The sequence below is a fragment of the Monomorium pharaonis genome, chromosome 10, assembly GCF_013373865.1.
Source record: "Monomorium pharaonis isolate MP-MQ-018 chromosome 10, ASM1337386v2, whole genome shotgun sequence".
NCBI classification, from domain to species: Eukaryota; Metazoa; Arthropoda; class Insecta; order Hymenoptera; family Formicidae; genus Monomorium; species Monomorium pharaonis.
The window spans coordinates 11922347-11943988 of NC_050476.1; the positions used below are offsets into that span (position 1 = coordinate 11922347).

At 39.8% G+C, this 21642-nt stretch overlaps 1 protein-coding gene across 1 annotated transcript in view; it reads left to right on the top strand.

Moving 5' to 3' along the window:
* The window catches only part of LOC105838776 (tectonic-1), an 88210-nt gene that overhangs the window by 52444 nt on the left and 14124 nt on the right, over positions 1-21642 (top strand). The window lies entirely within an intron of this gene.

Below are 21642 nucleotides of genomic sequence, written 5' to 3' on the forward strand. Positions count from 1 at the left end.
TAATAAAAGGTAGAATGGGAGAAGAGTGGGTCAGAAAAAAATAGAATATTATTTGGTCGAGTCGATGTACAACAGAGTAGGACTACAAGGTGGTAAGGACTAGATAGATTTGAGACGAGCGAGTTACATAGTAGGGAGCATGGTGGAAGTAACAAGGTGTGTTATTGCACAGGCATTTCTACTGATCAATGCGTGCCAAGATTCCGCGATCTTGTATAATTTAAATAGATTTTAAATGAAGATTCGGGCAAAAAAAAGTTATTATTATAATAAAAGATTTTTTGTATGTAATTATAATTATAGTGAATATATTAATAGACAAAAATACAAACACATAAATATAAATTTAACACGGATAAACACAGAAAAACAATATATAATATAATAAAATATATGTATAATTTTTACTTAACAAAGATCGATCTTTGTATTGTAAAGAATGGAAATGTTGGGAACAAACCCGACCTAGATAAACAAATTTAAAAAAATGTATTTTACCAATTTTATTATACACTACTAAAAAAAATAAGGAACACTTTTTGTATATCAAAAATTTAAGCTATTTTCAAACTGCTGGAACTCGGCGAAAAATTATCGTAGAATCAAAACCCAAAAAGCGTTTTAAAGCTTGAAACTTCTTCTTTAAAACGCTTTCTGGCAATTTCAGTTATCTTTTTTTTCACCAACGTAGCACAATGATAAAGCTTGACCCGTTAAAATAAAAATTTTTTATGCCAATTTGCTGCGCTGCATCTCACGTGAAAAAATCATAGAGAATTTCTATTACTTGCATCTTATAGCGGGATCTTTTCCCTTTATTTTGAGTAGTACATAGCTGTACGATTTTTTTTTACTGAGTTATTGAGATTTTAAGAAACAATGGTCATTTTGACTCGCGAACAGATCAACATACAGCGCTCAGCAAAAAAGCGTTGGAAAGCTGAAAGTTTGCACTTTTGAATGTTGTTATTAATTTTTTTACAAATTTACTTTTTCTAACAACAAATCGCGTTCAAAGATTATGTAAAAAATCGCATATTTTACGGTTTTTATTTAGTTCAATGTACTGTTGTAAAGAACGATTAGTAATTGTGGGGAGTTAAGACTGGTGAAGTAATCAGAAGGCTCCCTCAAATATTAATACGTGTCTTGTATATTTACTCTTTGATATATAGCTGAGTGTATGAAAGTGTATATTGCGATATAAAGGTAGTCCTGGAAAGTAGCCTGCCTTGCCGTCGTCTGCAACAGGCTTCTACGTCTCGTGGGTTGTTTGCCCCGTGGTTGTGAAAGGATTAGGCACCCACAGGTACATGAAGGATGTTAGGAGTCCTCCTAGTTGTCGTCGCTATCACTCCCGAAAAGCTCCCTGAAGAGTTTCTTCTTTCTTTCAAGTGCGGAGCGAGGGAGATGCTTCCCGGGCGTCCGAAGAAGCGCGCGTGGCGTCTTGGGAGCTTCCGGCGACTCGGTGATGGTCTTAGGAATGGTTTGCGTGCATCTGGTAGTCAGGTCTGACAAGACCCGTGGTCCCGCCGTAGACTGCGTAGGCCGGTTGATAGTCACTGCCGAACTGGAAGTTGCGGTCTGTGTTGCTCGGGTGATGCGCCCGCGTCCGACTGTCTGCGTCGCCCTAGTGACTGAAGGGTAGCGGCGAGGATCCCGTGGTTGGAGTCGCGGATCCTTTAGCTTATTCGGTGAGACAGCGATCTGAATAAGTCGCCAAAGGATGAAGGCTTCTCCAGTGTCCGGCTCCTCAGGCTCCGGAGACTTCGTGATGCCCGGGAGCACCGGGTTAGTCCGAAGACCACGGTCGGTCGTCTGCAGCGAGGCAGGTTGCCGATGGAGTCTCCTGGAGCAGTTCTTAGAAGGCCACGAGCTCGTTTGGACCGAATGTCAAACTCCAAGGCCCTTGTGAAACAAAAAAGTCGCTTTGTATAAGCTCGGAATGAGCTCGCTATATGTAGCGTATGAAGCTCGGAAACTGGAAGCTTAGCTTGATCTCTCGTCGTAGGTGGTCTCCTTATGTAGGCCATGCGCTATTACTTTACTCACGAGTTGAGGCGCCGCGCTTTCGCCTAGTGGCGGCCGCACGCACTACTCGCCGCTGACCCATGTACTGTATAAGCGTGGACGTCGTTTACTTTACGTAAAACACTGATATCATGTATCATATTTATAAAAAGTAAAGTAAACGACGTCCAAGCTTGTACAGTACCACATAGGTTTGCGACTTTCCACATTATTCGTTTCCAATGTTTTCACATTAACCAAATAGCGACATAAAATTGGTGGGTTAGAGTTAAGAAAAATTACGGGAGGGGGTGCAGGGAAATGGGCGAAGCTTCTTTCCCACTCATGCGTTCTCTATACCACATAAGTTGTATGACTCGTTTGACATAATAACTTTATGACATAAGTGTATAACTCGGAAACTAAGGCCGAGCGGCAGTAACATGTATACGGAAAAATTGTTCAGAATAATGACTCTAATAACATATATCAAAGTCATTGAAATCGGTGAGGTCGCCCCTATTTTGCATAATTACCGAATAATTTAATCACATCGCTAAGGCAAAGTTTTATAGTACGATTACTCCCCAATAATAAACACTAACGTTCATGGAATAAAACATTTTTATTCCACGTGTTTATCATTCTTGGAATTACTGAAGTTGCTTACAACGTTTTTTCAACAGATTTTCTACACTCTTTTGAACAATTACAAAGTCAACCTTACATTTTTTTTACGCTTACCGCCGGGATTAGCGTTATCCAATGTGCACCACGTGGAGGATGCCGGTCGGATTGTGCACATCGCACGCGCGCGTTTGTGTGTGTGTGTGTGTGTGTGTGTGTGTGTGTGTGTGTGTGTGTGTTACAACAAAGGTAAGGACCCCGCGATTCGTCACGCGCACACTCGTGGCTGTTCTGTGATGGTGTGGGGGTGTATTTCAAAAACAGAACGAACTGAATTAGTGATCCTGCCACCTCCTGCAATCATAAGTTTTCGATACATAAATGAAATTCTTCGACCTCACATATTGCCTCTACGTTTATCACATCCAAATTTTGAATTTATGCAGGACAACGCTCATGGTAAGAAGACAAGGTGTGTTATTGCGCACGATGGTTAGCCAATCAGCGTTGTGGAACAAGTTACCATATTGATGTATTAGCCAACGTTTTGCCCTTAGCCCGCAGTAATTAAAACGTAGAATTAATTTTAATAATAAAGGGATAATTATTAAATTAATTTAATGAAAAAAATATCATTATCAGTTTATTAATTAAAAATAATTAAAAAACTTTTTTTATTAAAAAGAACGAAGCGAAGGAGCAGTACAAGTTTTATATATGTACTACTTGACAGGAAATGAGTGGAACATATGCGTGCTGCAACATTTTTTACATTAATAATGTATTATCTATTACAGTTTTTACATACAATGAAATTAAATTTATGTATTTACCAGTTTTGAGGTTAACCTTTTTCCCACAAGCTTCCATCCATTTTATCGCAAATTTAGGTTCTTTGAAAAAAGAATAAAATATAATTTTTTTCCCTTTGACATTTTCACTACGATTTGTACATTTTTTAACACTGCATGCTACCATTATGTCAGCAGTAAAATAATCGCAAATCATCAGCTTGTTTACAAGTGCCTCTTATTTTCCAATATTTAAGGTCACTTGTTACACCGCCATATGTGCGCAAAACGAGTCGAAATTTGGTCTGCTGGATGACCATCCTTGGGTGTTTACGATAATGGCTATCCGAGTAATTTTCTCTAGGACCGAAATATATGATAAGCACAGCCATCTACTACCATCATGATTCGTGACAACTCAATGCTGTCTGGTATCAAGATTATTAAACTGTACAGGTTGTCTCATCCGGATACTTAACGCTGATTGGTCGTGACGTCAGTGGTGGTGTTATTTATCTTTGTCATACTCATTGCTATTCCTCTCTGTTTTATCAGCGCGTTTTCCTCTCTGCTCAGCTACACTTGTGTAGCTGCACTTGTATCAGCTACACCTGGAATCATTTGAACAGAGAGAGAGAGAGAGACTTACACTTTCTAAGTTAACACTTTGAAACAAATGAGATAAATGATGTAAAATTACTAAATAAATCATCATTAATAATATTTTTTAGATTACAAGTAAAATAAAAATTTAAGTATAAATATTTTTCTTTCTTGTAACAACTGTTAATGATAAGTTGCATGGTGTTATCATTATTTTATTTAAAAAATCATATATCTTTATGTATAAACATTATGCATGAATATTTTACTAATGTGAGACTAATAATAATGTTTACAATAAATTTTTTTAATTTGTAATGCAAGTGCATAGTAAATTAAGATATACTGTATTTATAAACACATGTTTATAAATACGTTTAAATAAAATAACATTTATAACATTAATAACATTTATTAAGAATAAATGTCTAATTAAAATTTTATATTAGGTTTTGAAATAATATCATTATAATAGAAACTTTATAGACAAATAAATAAATAAAATATTTGTAAATAAAATAATCTCTTTAATATTACTTTAGACAATACTTTAAAAATACATTATTGTGTTACATAATTACTATTTTAATCAAGTTAATAATCTTACCATACGTTAAAAAACAGAGTATTTTTAATTGTAATAATCAATCAAATTATTTATAATATTTATATCGTACTTTTTAGGTTACCTGCTACAAACTCGCGGAACTCGCAACTCGCAACTTGCTCGTGATGTTGATTCGGCTATACCAGACAGCATTGAGTTGTCACGAATCATGATGGTAGTAGATGGCTGTGCTTATCATATATTTCGGTCCTAGAGAAAATTACTCGGATAGCCATTATCGTAAACACCCCTTGTCTCCTTACACCATGACAACGGTCGTCCGGCAAATGTAACTAGACGCTTTCTTGAAAAACACAATATTACATTGCTGGATCATCCGGCCAATAGTCCAGACTTAAATTCAATTAAACTCGTTTGGGACGAGATAAAACGACGTTTAAGAAGTTGCGAAAAACAGCCACAAAATTAAGTGAGTTGGGAAAAACGCTTGGACAAATTTGGTACGTAATTCCGCAAGACTTTATTAAGAGGTGCATAAATATGCGAGAATGTTTACAAGCAGTAATTGATCAGAGAGGAGGTAAGACCCAATATTGAACACACACACACACGCGCGCGCGCGCGCGCGCGCACGCGCGATGTGCAAAATCCGACCGGCAACCTGCACGTGGTGCACATTGGATAACGCTAATGCCGGCCGTAAGCGTCATTTAACCCTTTGCGGCACACATTTTTCTATTAATCGGATTTTTATGAAAATTGGTGTAGAAAGGTTTTTAGGGTCGCTGATTACGAATCTGCCATCAGATTTCAACGATTTTTTTCAAAATTGCGGATTTCATATGGCAAGTCATAATTTTGAGTATTTTTTATCGGTTTTTTTATGGAAATAGGTATACAGGGATTTTTCAAAATACTGATTACGAATTTACCATCAGATTTCAACGATTCTTCTTCAAAATGGTGAATCCAATATGGCGATTTACGATTTTGAGTATTTTTATAGGTTTTTTATGGAAATTGATATATTGAATTTTTTAGGGTCGGAATGTTGAAAAATTTCGGACTTTCTTACTTTTTTTTTACAAGAACAGATGTACAGAACTAGCTTTTTTAGGTTGATTATGTGTAGATCAGATTTTTGAAATTTAAATATGGAAAATTTCAAATAATGAGTGATAAAAAATGTTTTTTTGAGATTATATATTTTTTCATTTTTTCGACAATGGTACATAGAACATAAAATTTTTTCATAAAAGAAACCGCACTTAGTTTACTTCAGAGACACGAACGTGGACGTGGCAGTCATTGTCTGCATTTTCTTTTTTTTTGTATTTTTGTATTTTACAATTTTTTTTCCCACAATTTACTTTTTTTATTACAGTTAGCACAGCAAATCAATTTTTATATTCGTAATTAGCATTTTGAAAAATCCCTGTATATTTCCATAAAAAACCGATAAAAAATACTCAAAATCGCCATATTGAATTCGCCATAAAAAAAAATCGTCAAAATCTGATGGTGGATTCGTAATCAGCGTTCTGAAAAATCCCCGTATACCAATTTTTATAAAAAACCAATAAAAAACACTCAAAATCGTAAATCGTCATATTGGATCGCCATTTTGAAAAAGAATCGTCGAAATCTGATAGCGGATTCGTAATCAGCGACCCAAAAAACCTCTGTATACTGATTTTCACAGCTTCATGATTCTTTCTTCTTTTTGACATAATTTTTTGTAAAAAACACACTTTTTTCACTTTATTTATTTATATAACAAAATTAACTAATAATAAAGGAAAATTATACCTTACCAAATATTACTAAGACTCTTACTAAAGTAAAATTACAAGAAAAAGTAATAAAATACAGTATTTGGTGTCTGAAAAATTAAAGAAATGACTTCAAGATAGGTGGTCGATATATCGACCACCGTGCCGCAAAGGGTTAAAAAAAATGTAAAGTTGACTTTGTAATTTGGTCAAAAAATTGTAGAAAAATTGTTGAAAAAACATTCTAAGCAATTTCAGCAATTCCAAAAATGATAAACACATGGAATAAAAAAGTTTTATTTCATAAACGTTAGTGTTTATTACTGGGGAATAATCGTACTATAAACCTTTGCTTTAGCGATGTGATTGAATCTTTCTTCACAACAGTACATTAAACTAAATGAAAACCGTAAATATGCGATTTTTACATGTTTGAACGCAATTTGTTGTTAAAAAAAGTAAATCTGTAAAAAAAATTAATAACAACATTCAAAAGTGCAAACTTTCAGCTTTCTAAGAATTTTTTCTTGAGTGCTGTACGTTAATCTGTTCATGAATAACAAGCTATAAAAGTCAAAATAACCATTTTTTATTAAAATCTCAATAACTTGGTAAAAAAATCGTACAGCAATGAACAACCACTCAAAATAAAGGGAAAAAATCCCGCTATAAGATGCAAGTAACAGAAATTCTCTATGATTTTTTTCACGTGAGATTCAGCCAGCAAATTCGCATTAAAAACTTTTATTTTAACGAGTTAAGCTTCATCATTGTGCTACGTTGGTGAGAAAAAAGATAACTGAAATCGCCAGGAAGCGTTTGAAAGAAGTTTCAAGCTTTAAAACGCTTTTTGAGTTTTAATTCTATGATAATTTTTCACTGAGTTCCAGCGGTTTGAACATAACCTAAATTTTCAGTATACGAAAAGTGTTCCCTATTTTTTTTAGTAGTATATTTTATTATTTGTTAAATTCCATTTACCACTTGTCAATATTATATATATACCGTTATTTGGGTTAACATTTTTGCAAAATATTTTCTTAATCATATCTGTATTTTTTGAAAATGAAAAATATTTTACATTTTTATTCTTTCGTGACGTATTTCTACATGTTTTAAATGAACACGACGGCATTTTAAAGATAATTTTTTTTTATATTGCGTTTACTGCTACAAAACAGTGTATAACCTACAACCTACAACCTAGAATAACCTGTCAATCGGTTGCTATGGTAATTTTGCAAGATGGCAGAAACTTGGTGGTGCGCAGAGTTCAGTTCATTTAGCAGACGACTTTAATATTTTTTATTTTCGACTATTCCAATCGTTTGGGAATCGTTTGGGCAAGTTTAGGAAATCGCTCTCATAATGTGGGAAATAATATGTAGTTTAGTCAAAATTAATAAATAATATGTGGGCGTTGAGCTAGCAAACATAATGTTAAAAATCATTTTCTCGTACGTCAATCGATTCGAAATCATTTGAGAAACATGCCTGTAAAATTTCAGAGTTTGGGAAATAATAATTTTGTTGTAATTAATAAAATAAAGTGAGCATCTAAAAGGGAGAGGTACAAAAAATGGCGGAGGGAGAAGGATGGTTGAGTGAGTGCTCGTGGTTATGCAGAGGTGAAATAGTGGAAAGAAGGTGAAGAAAGAAGTGAGAGTGTATGGAGGAGGAAGAGGAGGCGGAGGAATAACTGGGGCATTGAAGGGAAGCACGAGACGGAAGGTGGAGAGGCAGGAGAGATGGAGAAAGAAATTGAAGCAGGCGATAGTGAAGAGACGGAGAGTTGGTAGAAGAGGGCAAGGCGCAGGAACGGAAGGAAGCAGAGAGGCGGTGGTTAAGTAAGAAGAGAGATAAAGAGTGGAGACTGAGAAGAGAGTGTATAGAGGACTTTATAGATGGCGCGGCGGACGGAAAGAGCGAGTGACGGATGCGAGATATCGACATACGAGGGGCGAGGCGTGATTGGCGGAAGGATCGAGAGAAGAAGAGGATTGGTAAAATCGGTGATGTAGGAGGACGGCGGAGGGAGTCAAGGGAAGGAAGAATAAGGAAGGAAGTGGAAGTGGAAGGAAGTGGAGTGGAGAGAAGGATGGCAATAGCGGGCTTGGAAAGGTATGCGTTCGCCAGCACGTGGTCCGTCAGGAAGAGAAAGAGGAAAGATAGTAAGAAGGTGGAGTAGTGGAACGAGATATCGATAAATCGATAGGTTGAGGAGGAAGGAGATTGGCAGAGAGAATGGAAAGATGGAGAAAAGAATCGAACATCGAGACGGAGTAGGGAGAAGTGAAACACGAGGTGATGAGAATAGAGATGGTAGCGAAGAAGGAAGTGAAAAGCGAGAAGCGGAACAAGAAAAACAGAGAGGAAAGAAGGTGGAAGACTGGAAGATGGAAAGCGGAGAATTGAGAAAAATAAGAGAGGAATTGAGAGGACTAAGAGAAGGTATAGAGGACTGGTGGGGTTATGGAGGAAATAGAAAGCAGAAAGGAAGAGAGGACGGAGGGACAAGAAGAGCAGGAATCAACAGATGAGAAGAATGAAAAAGGTGAGTTCAAGAGGAGAGGGAGCGGAGATAGGCAGCGGGACAGCAAGGAAAGGAGGGAAGAGGAGAGAAGGAGAAAAGTCACGGAGAAGGAAGGAGGAGAGGTAAAGGAAAGGAAGATAAAAGGAGAGAGGAGGAAAGAGGAAGTGAAGAGCAAGGAAAAGAAGCCAGAAGGAGAAGAGGGGGTGAAAGACGGAGGAAAGGAAGACAAGGAGAGGAGGGGAGAGAAGAATGAGGTGACGGAAGAGATGATGGAGGAGTGGTGGAAAGAGGTGGAGGCGGAGGAGGAGAGGTTGTGAAAGAGAGAGACAGAAAGAGAGGAGAGAAGAAGAGGGGAGGAAGAAGAAAGAGGGTTGACGGTGAGGAGGTGGCAGGACGTAGTAAAGGAAAAGGGGGAAAGTGAATGGAGAGAGGTACAGAGAAAAAAGAATGGACAGAAGGTGACAGAAGAGGAGAGGAGCAGGACAGAAGGGAGAGAGGAGCCGAAGGAATTCAAGAGGAAGGAGAAATGAAAGAAGAAAACAGACAGAAGGAAGGAGATGGAGGAGAGGACGAGGAGCAGACTGGAGGAAAGAGAGAGAACCACGCAGAAGGAAAGAAGGAGGACAGGAGGGGAAGAAGAAGACAGAAGGAGAAGGGAGAAGAATGTGATGTGGAGAGGGGTGGAGGGAGAGGAGGTTTTTTGTGGAGGGTATTATGGAGCGAGTGTTGGGAAGGAGGGTTACAGTGGACAGGGTGGAAGAAAAGAAGGGGGAAGGTGGGTATTAATAACGGAGGTAGTAAGGGAGGCGGACAGAGAAGAGAATTCTGACAAGGGAAGGGGAGGTGAAGGGGACATGGGGAGTGGGAGTGGACGAGAACCTGACGATGGAAAAGAGAAGGATGAGGTGGAAGCGGCGAGAAGGGAAAGGGCGAAGGGAAAAAAAGGTGATAGTATCGAATAGAGGGCTGTGGGTGGAGGAGAGGAAATGGAGTTGGGACGGAGAGGGGGGTAGATGGAGGGAAGAGGGAAGGGAATAAGAGACGAGGAAGTAAGGAGGGGGATGGCGGTACACGATTAATAAATTATGTTTTAATTTATAACAGGTGGCGGACCGACAGAGGAGAGAGAAGGAGAAAGGACAAGAGGAGGATAGGTTAGAAGCGAGGGTAGGGGAGGGAAGTTAAGAATGTAAGGTCGCATATGGCCAGGCCGCGTAGTAGGGAATAGTGAGGAAGGAGGAGGCGAGAGGTGGAGGAGAAGAGATACCGGAGAAAACCCAGAAGGACGAGAGAGAGGAAGGAGGAGTAAGGCAAAGGAGGAAGAAGAGAGAGAGCATGAAGAGAGGGGAACAGAAATTACAGAGAGGGTTTTTTGTGACGGATAAGAGACATGTATGGTACACAATGTAAATAAGTAAGATATTATGACGAGAATGAAATGTATTATGAGAGAAGACTGCAAACCCCGAGGGGACGCAGTAATAAAGTTCATTCGAGTGAGCATCTAAAAATTTTCTATAAAGTTCCGCGAATGTTCAGTTAGCAGACATAATGTTAAAAATCATTTTTTCTTACATCAATCGATTCGAAATTATTTGGGCAACACGCCTGTAAAATTTCAGAGTTTGGAAAATAATAATTTCGTCGTAATTAATAAATAAAGATAGTATCTGAAAATTCCCTATGAAGTTTCGCAGATGGTCAGTTAATTATAGCACCGATGTATTATAGTTAGCAAACAAATGATAAAAATAAAATTATTAAAAGTTATCTTATGCAATCGTTTGGGAATCATTTGGAAACATTTGGAATATACTTTGCTAATTATTCAGTTTAGGGTCTCGCACTTAAATATCGATGTAATTATGCTTATTCGATGCAGTTTTGCTTCAAACGAACGAATCTGGCAGAAAAAAGCGTCGTTCTGCCCCGGGAAATGAGATATTAATCGTTAAAGTTGATGAATATTCGGGTTATGAAACCTGTCATATCGACGAAATGTAATGACTTGAGCAGGCGCAGCAGTTTTATCCTCATGCTTATTGGCCGCAAGCACATGCTGTCTAGCACAAGCCATGCAAAAAATGCGCGAATTACCTGTCAAGTAGTGAACTTTAACGATTAATATCTCGCTTCCTGGGGCAGAGCTACGCTTTTTTCTGCCAGATTTGTTCGTTTGAAGCAAAACTGCGAATAAGCATAATTATATCGATATTTGAGTGCAAGACCCAAAACTGAATAATTACCGAAGTTTATCCCAAATGTTTCCAAATGATTGCCAAACGAATAGATAAGATAACTTTTAATAATTTTATATTTGTTTGCTAACTATAATACACCAATGCTATAATTAATTGAACATCCGCGAAACTTCATAGGGAATTTTCAGATACTATCTTTATTTATTAATTACGAAATTATTATTTCCGAAACTCTAAAATTTTACAGGCGTGTTTTCCAAATAATTTCAAATCGATTGATGTAAAAAAAGATTTTTGATATTATGTCTGTTAACTGAACATCTGCGAAACTTCATAGGGAATTTTTAGATGCTAACTTTATTTTATTAATTACGACGAAATTATTATATCCCAAACTCTAAAATTTTACAGGCATGTTTCCCAAATAATTTCGATTGACGTACGAGAAAATGATTTTTAACGTTATGTCTGCTAGCTCAACGCCCAATTTTTATGTATTAATTTTGACTAAACTATTATTTCCCAAATTATGAGAGCGATTTCTTAAATTTGCCCAAACGATTCCCAAACAATTGGAATAGTCAAAAATATAAAATATTAAAGTCATCTATTAAATGAACTAAACTGCTGCGCAGAACGTGACAAAAATTCGTTCAAGGTAATAGCACACCATGTTACTTCCACCATGGTAGGGAGTAGAAGCGCCGCCTAGTGGCGCATTAGTCCACACCTCAAAGTAAGGAATATGGAGAGGGGAAGTGATAGCTGTACTTCATTAGAAAATTTTATAACAAGAAAAAAAATAAAAGGGGAGAAAAAATGGAGAAAGTTAGTAGGGGAAGCAAGAGAGTAGCGAATAACCTGCAGGAGAAGATAGGGGTGAGATAGAAGATTAAGGGAGTGGAAAGTCAAGGCAGTAGAGAGTTTAAAGGAAATATTATAAAGGAAATCCTTATAAAGGAAATATAAAAAAAGTTGAAGGAGGTTGTAGAAGAATAGGGAAAAAGAGGGAAAAAATATAAGTTTAAAAAAATTAAATTAAGCAGTTTAAGGAGACGGAAAGTAGATAGGAGAAGGAAAGAAAGAGTTTAACGGACGCACAGGAGGATTTAAAGAAACGGATAGAGATGATGAACATTGGAGGAGATAGAGTACTAGAAAGAACGGTCAGAGTGGTGGAAAAGATGGAAATAAAAGATAGAGAAAAGAGAAGTAAAACTATAATAACACAGGCACACAAAGAAAGTGGTTGGTCCGGCGGACTAGTCTATCCTTATGTATTTTGACCCGCTGAATCCGAATTCAATGTCAGAATTGCAAAGTTAGCTCAGATTTCCTAATCTCAAAAAAAAATTTTTTTTTAATGTTGGTCCGGCGGACCAGACGAGTCTATCCTTATGTATTTTTACCCGCTGAATCCAAATTCAAGGTCAGAATTGCTGAATTGGCTCATTTTTCCTAAACTCAAAAAAACACCTTGTAAAAGCAGTTTGGGTCACAAATGTATAATCCGGAACGAGCAGGCTTGCGTAACCACATTACCCGAGAAAAATTCAATACGTATGACAAATCTGATCTTCTGTGAATAATAAAGCGTAGAAAATTCACCCCCTTTTTCTATTATATACAACTTATTTATTCTCGGAGGTTTGGATTAATGAAGAAACAGACCTGGAAATTACAAGTCTGATGAATGGAGACTATTCATCGATTCTTCTAAAAAAAGCTTGAAAGCAGTGTTGCTGCACAATATTAATGTATATGCCTCCATTCCTGTAGTGCACTCGGTAGTGATAAAAAAACAGTACACAAACCTGAAAACAGTTCTTGAAAAAATTAAATACACAGAACATGGATAACAAATTTATGTGAATCTGAAAATTCTCACCATATTATTGGGTCAACAATCAGGTTACACAAAAAATCCGTGCTTCCTATGTGAATGGAATAGTAGAGATCGAACGAAGCATTACATAAGAAAAAAATGGCCGACAAGAATGAGTGAGTCCCAGATGCGCACAGTAATAAACAAACACAGCAGGCTGAGTGAAACGGACACAGTAACAAATGCGCACAGTCGCAAATCCTTGTGGTGCAGAGAATGCTTTGCACGCACACGCACGCACACGCGCACGCGCACGCACACATACACACACACACACACACACACACACACACACACAACACAGGGGGTGCAAGGGGCGCTCCGATCCCCCCCCCCTCCCGCATCCACCCCGTCGGTAAGGGTGCCCTGAGAAGTTGCAACCCATGTAATAAGTCTGTTGGTTACTGTTTCGGTTTGGTTTATGCGCATTTGGTCCATGCGCATTTGGTCCGTGCGCATTTGGTCTGTGCGCATTTGTTACTGTGTCCGTTTGGTCTATGTCCGTTTGTTACTGTGTCCATTTCACTCGGCCTGCTGTGGTCGTTTATTACTGTGCGCTCTCACAAGAATGTCTTTGCAACCTGGTTTTAAAAACATCATAAATAAACCATTAGTAGAGCTTTCAAAAGTTATTTTTCCACCTTTTCATATCAAATTGGGACTCATGAAACAATGGGTGAAGACTCTGAATAAAAAAGATGAATACTACCAGTATTTACAAGAAAATTTTCCAACGTCTCTGATGCAAAATTGCGATAAGGAATTTTCGATGAACCTCAAATATGTAAAATGTTGAGAGACGACAATTTTGTCACCAAAATAAATAAAGACGAAAGAACAGCATGGCTGAGTTTCAAAGGTGTCACAGAAAATTTTCTAGGAAATCACAAAAGTCAAGATTACAGAGAAAAGATGGCGGGAATGATGGAGAACTATAGAAAACTACGTTACTTAATGAATCTTAAGTTGCATTTCTTGGATTCTCATATCGAATACTTCCCAAAAAATCTAGGTGATTATAAAAAAAAATAGAGAGAAAGATTTCAAGGATATCAAGGAGATAGAGCATCGATATTAAGTGAGATGTGGACATGATGGTTGATTTCTGCTGGACGCTTAAACGAGATGTCTTTGTGAAAGGGAAGAACCGTAAGAAAAAGCCATTGCACAGAACTTCCGAGAATAAAAGAGTTAAATATAATAGAAAAAGGGAGTAAATTTTCTGCGCTATACATTCGCAGAAATTCAGACTTGTGATACATATTGAATTTTCCCCGAGTAATGTGGTTACGCAAGCCTGCACGCTCCGGATTATGGGAGAGTCCCGTTAGCATACGGTGCGATAGCGCACATCCCGATAGCGCACATACCGTTAGCGCACATCCCGATAGCGCACATCCCGTAAGCGCACAGATCAAAGTAGACGCAACACGCTGAGTGAAACGCTTCACAGTGCGAAACGGATACAGTAGTAAACAAACTTAGCACACGGGTTTGCGATTTTTCAGGGCATCCCTATCGACAGGGTGGGTGTGGGAGAAGGGGGGGCAAAACCCTTGGGGTGGCACTCACTTGGACACGGTTCAAATGGACACGGTGCATTTGGACACGATATCTTGCGCATGGTTCAAATAACCACGGTGCATTTGCACACTGTGCATTTGGACACAAAAGAAATTTTATTAAAAATGTACGCCAGTTTTATGCACACGTAAAATTTGACCACTGGATATTTGCACACAAAAAAATGCCCACCGTTCACTTGGACACGTAAAAGTTGCACACCATTCATTTGCACACTGCTCACTTGCACACCATCCACTTGCACACCGTTCACTTGCCCACCACTCATTTGCACACCAAGAAATGCGCACCGATCATTTGTACACGGAAAGATGCGCACTGATCATTTGCACACGGAAAGATGCATACCGATTATTTGCACACTGTTCATTTGGACACGATGCTTTTGGACATCGTTTATTTGCACACCGCTCAGTTGCACACTGTTCAATTGCGCACCATTTAAGTCGCAAATCCATGTTGTACAATAAATGCTTTACATACACACACACACACACACACACGCGCGCGCAGGGGGAGTACAAAGGGGGCCTTCGGCCCCCCTCCCGCACCCACCCCGTCCAAGTCGCTAACTCATGTACACATTGCAAACGCAGCCACAATGTATGAATATTTAACATGCGTTTGATTAAACGGTGTGCAATTGAACGGTGTGCAAGTAAACGGTGTGCATCTTTCCGTGTGCAAATGATCAGTGCGCATCTTTTCGTGTGCAAATGATCAGTGTGCATTTTTCCGTTTGCAAATGAACAGTGCGCATCTTTCCGTGTGCAAATGATCAGTGCGCATCTTTCCGTGTGCAAATGATCGGTGCGTATCTTTCCGTGTGCAAATGATCAGTGTGCATCTTTCCGTGTGCAAATCGGTGCGCATTTCTTGGTGTGCAAATTAATGATGGGCAAGTAAACGGTGTGCAAGTGAATGGTGTGCAAGTGAGCAGTGTGCAAATAAATGGTGTGCAACTTTTACGTGTCCAAGTAAACGGTGGACATTTTTTCGTGTGCAAATATCGGTGGTAAAATTTTACGTATGCATATAGTGTACATTTTTAATAAAATTTCTGTTGTGTCCAAATGCACAGTGTGCAAATGCACCGTGTGCAAATGCACCGTGGTCATTTGAACCGTGTGCAAGTGCACCGCTCCCAAGCCCTTGCACCCCCCCCCCCCTCCGGTGTGTATGTGTGTGTAGGAGAGAGCTTTGTAATGTACCACATGAAAACTTTAAAATTAATAAACTAGAGTAGTTTTTTGGAAAGGGCGTCGGGAAATTTCCGTTTCCTTCGTAAGGAGGCTTCAGGGCAAAAGAGGGAGGGAAGCGCGCAGGACGAAAAGGAGTCGGGGGAAGAAAAGGGCGTTAAAAGAGGTGTTACGCGCGCGCTCGCGGAAATAAAAAAACACTCTTTTAACTCTCAAAACGAACGACTTTATTAGAAGCGTTTACAATTAACGACGGAAATGGCTCGATGCCCCTTGACAACTGTTTATTGATTCCCCGTCAATTCCGTTGCCCGGCTCCAGACAGCTGACCGCCGCCGCCGATCGACATCGCTGATTTGACAGCTGACTCGCAGCCGGATAGTATACCAGGTAGCGCGCGTAATACTGCCCTCCCTCTTCAAAATTGTCGTCCCGACAATCCGCAAGACAATTTGACGCGCTTTTCAGATTTGGCTTTTCAGGGTTCCAGGACGATTTCCTGCTCTCCCCGTGCTGCTGCAACGGGTTACCGAGTCACGTCCACCCTGGCATGCCTCCTCTTCACTAGACCTCCTCATGCGTCCTTCCCCGTAGAGCTGGCCAGACTCTTTCGCGGAGACCCTCGCACGTTCCCAGTACTCCGCTCCCCGTGCTCCCCTTTCATCTTGAGCCTTGAGCATTTCTTGCTTCCTTGCGCCGGGTCTTGAGCGCTTCTTTTTTCTTCCTTCGGGATCGGGGGGGGGGGGAATTGACTTCCGTGGATCCTACGCTCTCAGAGCTCCCCGTCCCCTGCCTCAGCATTTGTCCTACATCCCACGGGAAAACTACGGCTCAAAAACCGTGGGCAAAGCAGTCTTCTTAATAAAAAATTCACTCTCTCTTTCCATCTCTCTCTTTGAAGAATTCCACTGCTGTTTGCTTTTTGTAGCAATTCCGCCTTCCGAAAAATCTCTGAAATTCGAAACAAACGAACAGCCTCAAACAAACATAAATTCAAAACAGTAACGTCCTCAAGCTGACGCGCTTAAACTTTTAAGAAACGGACCCGCTCTCCCCCACCAAGTCGCCGCACCTCAAGATTTCTCCCCATCGAAACGGCTCCGCGAAGCCTGACAAAATTCAATTCGCTCCCCGAAGCGACGGGCATTCCGCGCGGAAATGTCCCTTTCGATTCACATTCATTCTTTTTAATATATCGCTAGATCTATCGTTTCCGCGGTCCCATCCCAACCGACCGCGCGCGAAAAGAAAAAGAATTACATGGGAAATTCACGCAAAGGCACCGACCTAACATACGTGACAGACTTTACTTTTAAGTCATGCGGCGCCTGTTCTCCGCCCGCGTTAACACTCGCGCATGGAAAATTTACCGGCGCGTCTGACGGAGCGTCTTCCGCGGAAATATTGTGGGAACAACATAGCTTATATTCTTCTTTATGTCCCTCCACGGGTACTGCCACCACGAGCTGAGAACAAGTCCTTCCGGTATTGAAGCAGCCTCTGACGCCTTCTCTTCTCTCGCCACTCCTCCCTCAATTACTGCAACCGCAGCTCCGCACGAAGCGAATCGGCCTCCATCGTCGCATCTACCGGTATCTGAAACTGAATCTTCCTCGAGGAATGTGTGGTTGATATGTCTCTCACTCTCGCACTAGGAGTCACCAAAAACTCGCACGCGTTACGCAGGATCCGTCAAACGGATCCCGGAAGCGACGAGCCCCCAAAATGTTACGCGCGCGCTCGTGGAAATGAAGAAACACTCTTTTAACTCTCAAAACAAACGACTTTATTAGAAGCGTTTACAATTAACGACCGAACTGGCTCGATGTCCCTTGATAACTGTTTATTGATTCCCCGTCAATTCCGTTGCCCGGCTCCAGACCTGACCGCCGCCGCCGATCGACATCGTCGATTTGACAGCTGACCCGCGGCCGGAGAGTATACCGGGCAGCGCGCGTAACAATATGTATAATATCATAATCTTTCTTTCTTTTTAATGAATAAATAAAGAAATAAATTTTTTTTTAAATCAGAAAATAAATAAATAATAAAATGCTTGAGTGAAAAAATGAGTGAAAATAAATTAATTAATAAATAAAATTAATTAATCGATATCAATTAATGAATCAAGTATCGTAACAAATCTGTAAATAAATGAAATAAATAAAAAATTAATTAATTAATTTAAGGCTAAAATAAATATAAGGTTTTAAACGTTAAATAAATATTAGAATGAATAATTATAAATTAATGAATAAATCATTTATTACAATGATTTACATTATTGGTTTTTATGTAAAATAAGTTTGGAAAATTTTTGTCGAATATATTCGTTTCTTCCAATATCTGTTACGTATTTTCCTTCATGAAATAAACAGAGATACATATGTCTTAATAACAGCTTCCGTCAATTGAGTTTTATGATTATCAAGAATTCCTTGACTTTGAACATGTTCTATCATGATATTGTCGTTAAATACTACATAGTTGATACTAACTGCCTGAAACGCTTTTATTATTAAGAATTCTTTAATATTTTTACGTGTAAAAAGAATATTGTTATTTGCGCGTATAATTCTTTCAGTTGTTCTAGCTATTACAATAGCATCACGCGAAGGATACATCAACCTTTCTCGCGTTTTTATTTCAATTAATATACATTTTGACATATCTTTTTGATTATTGGCTGTTAAAAATGGTACACATGTGTTGCACATATTTCTATTTCGTAACAGTTTCTTAATTGTAAATCCGCTGATGTAAGTTACTACTTCATCAACATACGGACTAAGATTCCACAATGTTGATAAGTAATCATGGTCAAATAACACATCAACGGGTGATATTATTTGCATATTATCTTCCTCTGTGAAAAGTGCGTTTTCCTTGTTTGCCGATGACGCAAACAAAATCTGAATGTCATTAAGCATACAATTTCCCGTTTCAGCAGCTGTCACCTCATGTCGTACAAATAATCTTTTGTAGCTGGATTCAAATTGTCTTGCCGATGGATTATTGTTGAATCCATCTCGACTTCTTATCGCACTGAAAAATGTTTCTAAGTGGTCCTGATTAAGCTTGTAAAATAGCAAATTTTCTAATCTTTTTTCTTTTAAAACTAAAAACAATTCAAAAATATTTTGTAAACGTATAATAAAACCTATGTAACCAGTTTTTCTACTGCTTTGTAAAATGGATCGGTGTTCAACGGAATCTGTAATTCCGTTTATATTCGATTATATTGTCAGCGTATTGCTTTAATTCAATGAAGGTACTGTCAGAAAGAGGCATATTACATTTTTTCGGTTTTGGAAATTTCGATCTGACATTGAGAATATCAAAGGCATCGTTAAAGATAGAGCAGAACTTAGCAGTTTTTTGGGGTGATTCTAAATACCCAGAAATACACTTGTTGACAAATATTAGATGAGTGCTAGTGCTTTCGCTAAGAAATTGAGCTGCTAACTTTACATTCATTTTATTGTTATGATAATAAATGTTTCTTAGTTAACTTTGTGCCAGCCTTCTTCTTCTTGCAATTTTTGTAAACGCTTTATGTCGTCGAACAATATTTTTTCTCCGTTATTCCGTAATACCTTTAAGTGTCCCCTAACGCATTTGTAACTAATTTTAACATATAACACGGGTCATAAAAACAAAATATCTTTTTTTGTCGCAGGATTAATAAAATAAAGTTTAAAATCGTTACCCAATTCAAAGATTGCACCTAACTCATTACACATAGACAAATTAACATTGGCACCATCGAAAGTTAACGAATTTACGTGTATAACAGCTTTCGCAAGTAATTCTAAACAGTTCGTAAGAATGCTCGCTCTTTCTTTTCCGTTTAGTGAGTAAATTAAAAAGTAATCTATCGGGACATTCCAATGCGCGTTTAAGGCCACAACCATGAAAACTAAGACACTTGTTGCTTTCACTGGTTCATCTAAATTTGCAGAGTTATTGGAACCTAAATCCTGATAACCATAATATCAATTCCTATCGTATTCGACCTGCTGACGGATGCTAATTTCATCTAAAACTAAATTGCAAATTATAGGTTATAACCGCGCTCGCGAGCGACGGCCAACTTTGCCTCCGTCCCTGGTCGCGGCCCTGAACCGCCCGGGTGTCGGGGCAACTATCTTCTCGTAATATTTTCGATGCAATACGTAGTTGGGCGTCAGGTACGTTAAGCGTACCACTCTGTCTACGCCAAATCACAAATTAGCGTTACGCTAGTGAGACCGCGGAAAAGACGGGCGCTCGTTAGGCGACCGTTAGCGACTCCGATATCCAGCTACTTAGCCCTAAAATGGTAGAGAGGGAGATTCGGCGCGGGCGGATGTAATCGGGAAGGCGAGAGAACCATTAAGACAACGTAAATTTAACAATAAGATTAACAAATATATTTAACCAGGAACGATACAGAAGTGTACGGCTCTGTTGAGCGGCAATGGTGACTCGCGCGCGTTACAAGCTGACGACCGCTTGAAATTAGATTTCGCGAATACGAGGATAATCAACGAACAGGTTATTTTACGTACGTGGGAATTCTCCGACTTGTCCACGCTTTATCCTGCGTCGTTGGTGAACGCCAAACTCCCGATAGAACAACGGTTTCGCCAAGGGCGATCGGGACGAACAGTAACGCCGAGCCCGCGCGGCACGCGACGGACTCGTGCTCTTCCACGCGTTATTTTATCCCGTAAGCAATATACGCGGTAACTATTACCAATTCGCCAACGAGACGGTACAGGACAATTACATGAAATCTGACAAAAGCGCAATTACCAAGAGGTTCGCAATACAAATGCGACGATGTAATTTAGACTTTACGAAATTATAAATGCGCAACGATCTACACTAGAATTAACGGCAGGAACTCACGATACAATCACGCCACCAAAATACAGGTGACTCGGCTGCGGATCGGGACGCATACGCAACGTAATTGTAATACAAACGAACAGCACGCAGCGAATTTACGCGGACGGGCGCGATCGGGCGAAGAAACGATACTCTAATAAATTCGTGACTCTAATCTAAGACTCGATCTGACTGCAAGATCGCAATAAATTCGTGACTCTCGTGAGTCGCCCAATCGCGAAATCGGTGGCTTTACAATTCTTATACGACGCTCGTCTCACCAAGCCGGCTCCGTCGTCTCGACCTCGTCCAGATCGGGAGGTTTCCGGCTTCTGCGTCCTCTTACACGATATCTCAGCTCGGGATCTGGATCGCACACACAATACAGTACAACGTCCGCAGCTCGAGTGAAGGATCCTGGATCCTGCGGGGGCCGCTCGGCGACGCGCCCCACCTTGCCTCCGATAAGCCGGGCCCTTATTGGCCGCGGTTTTCCAAAATCGATTTTCGCGCAGCGCGTAGCATGCATGCCGTCGCTTGCTGATCGATCCAAGCGCGGTAGTCGATATTGCTGGGCTCCGTGCACGAGAATTTTTGGCGCTCTCCTCTGCGGCAGATTCCTCTCTCCTTGCCGGGCGCATCCTTCGCCACCGGGACATTATCTTCTCCTCGACGAGGGCGTTTACTGATTACAAGTTGTCGCGATCTCCGCTAGAACTTATGCGGGATTGGATTTGAAGTCGCCTCGTCGGGACACCGACCTCGCGCGCCTTTGCTGGATCCTGAAAGCGTGATTCGGCGGCAGTATCGTAATTTTTACGGGATGAAAATTGTAGACAAGATCAGGGCAGTATTACCTGCGAACCCCCGCTAGAAAAGGGGGTCGTCTGCAAATCCCTCGTTGATCTTTCTTCGCGACTTCCGGGAAGGTCCTTCCGTCGAGACGAGACGCCAGAACTTACAAAATAAATCTCCAGGGCCACCGATCTCCGCCACG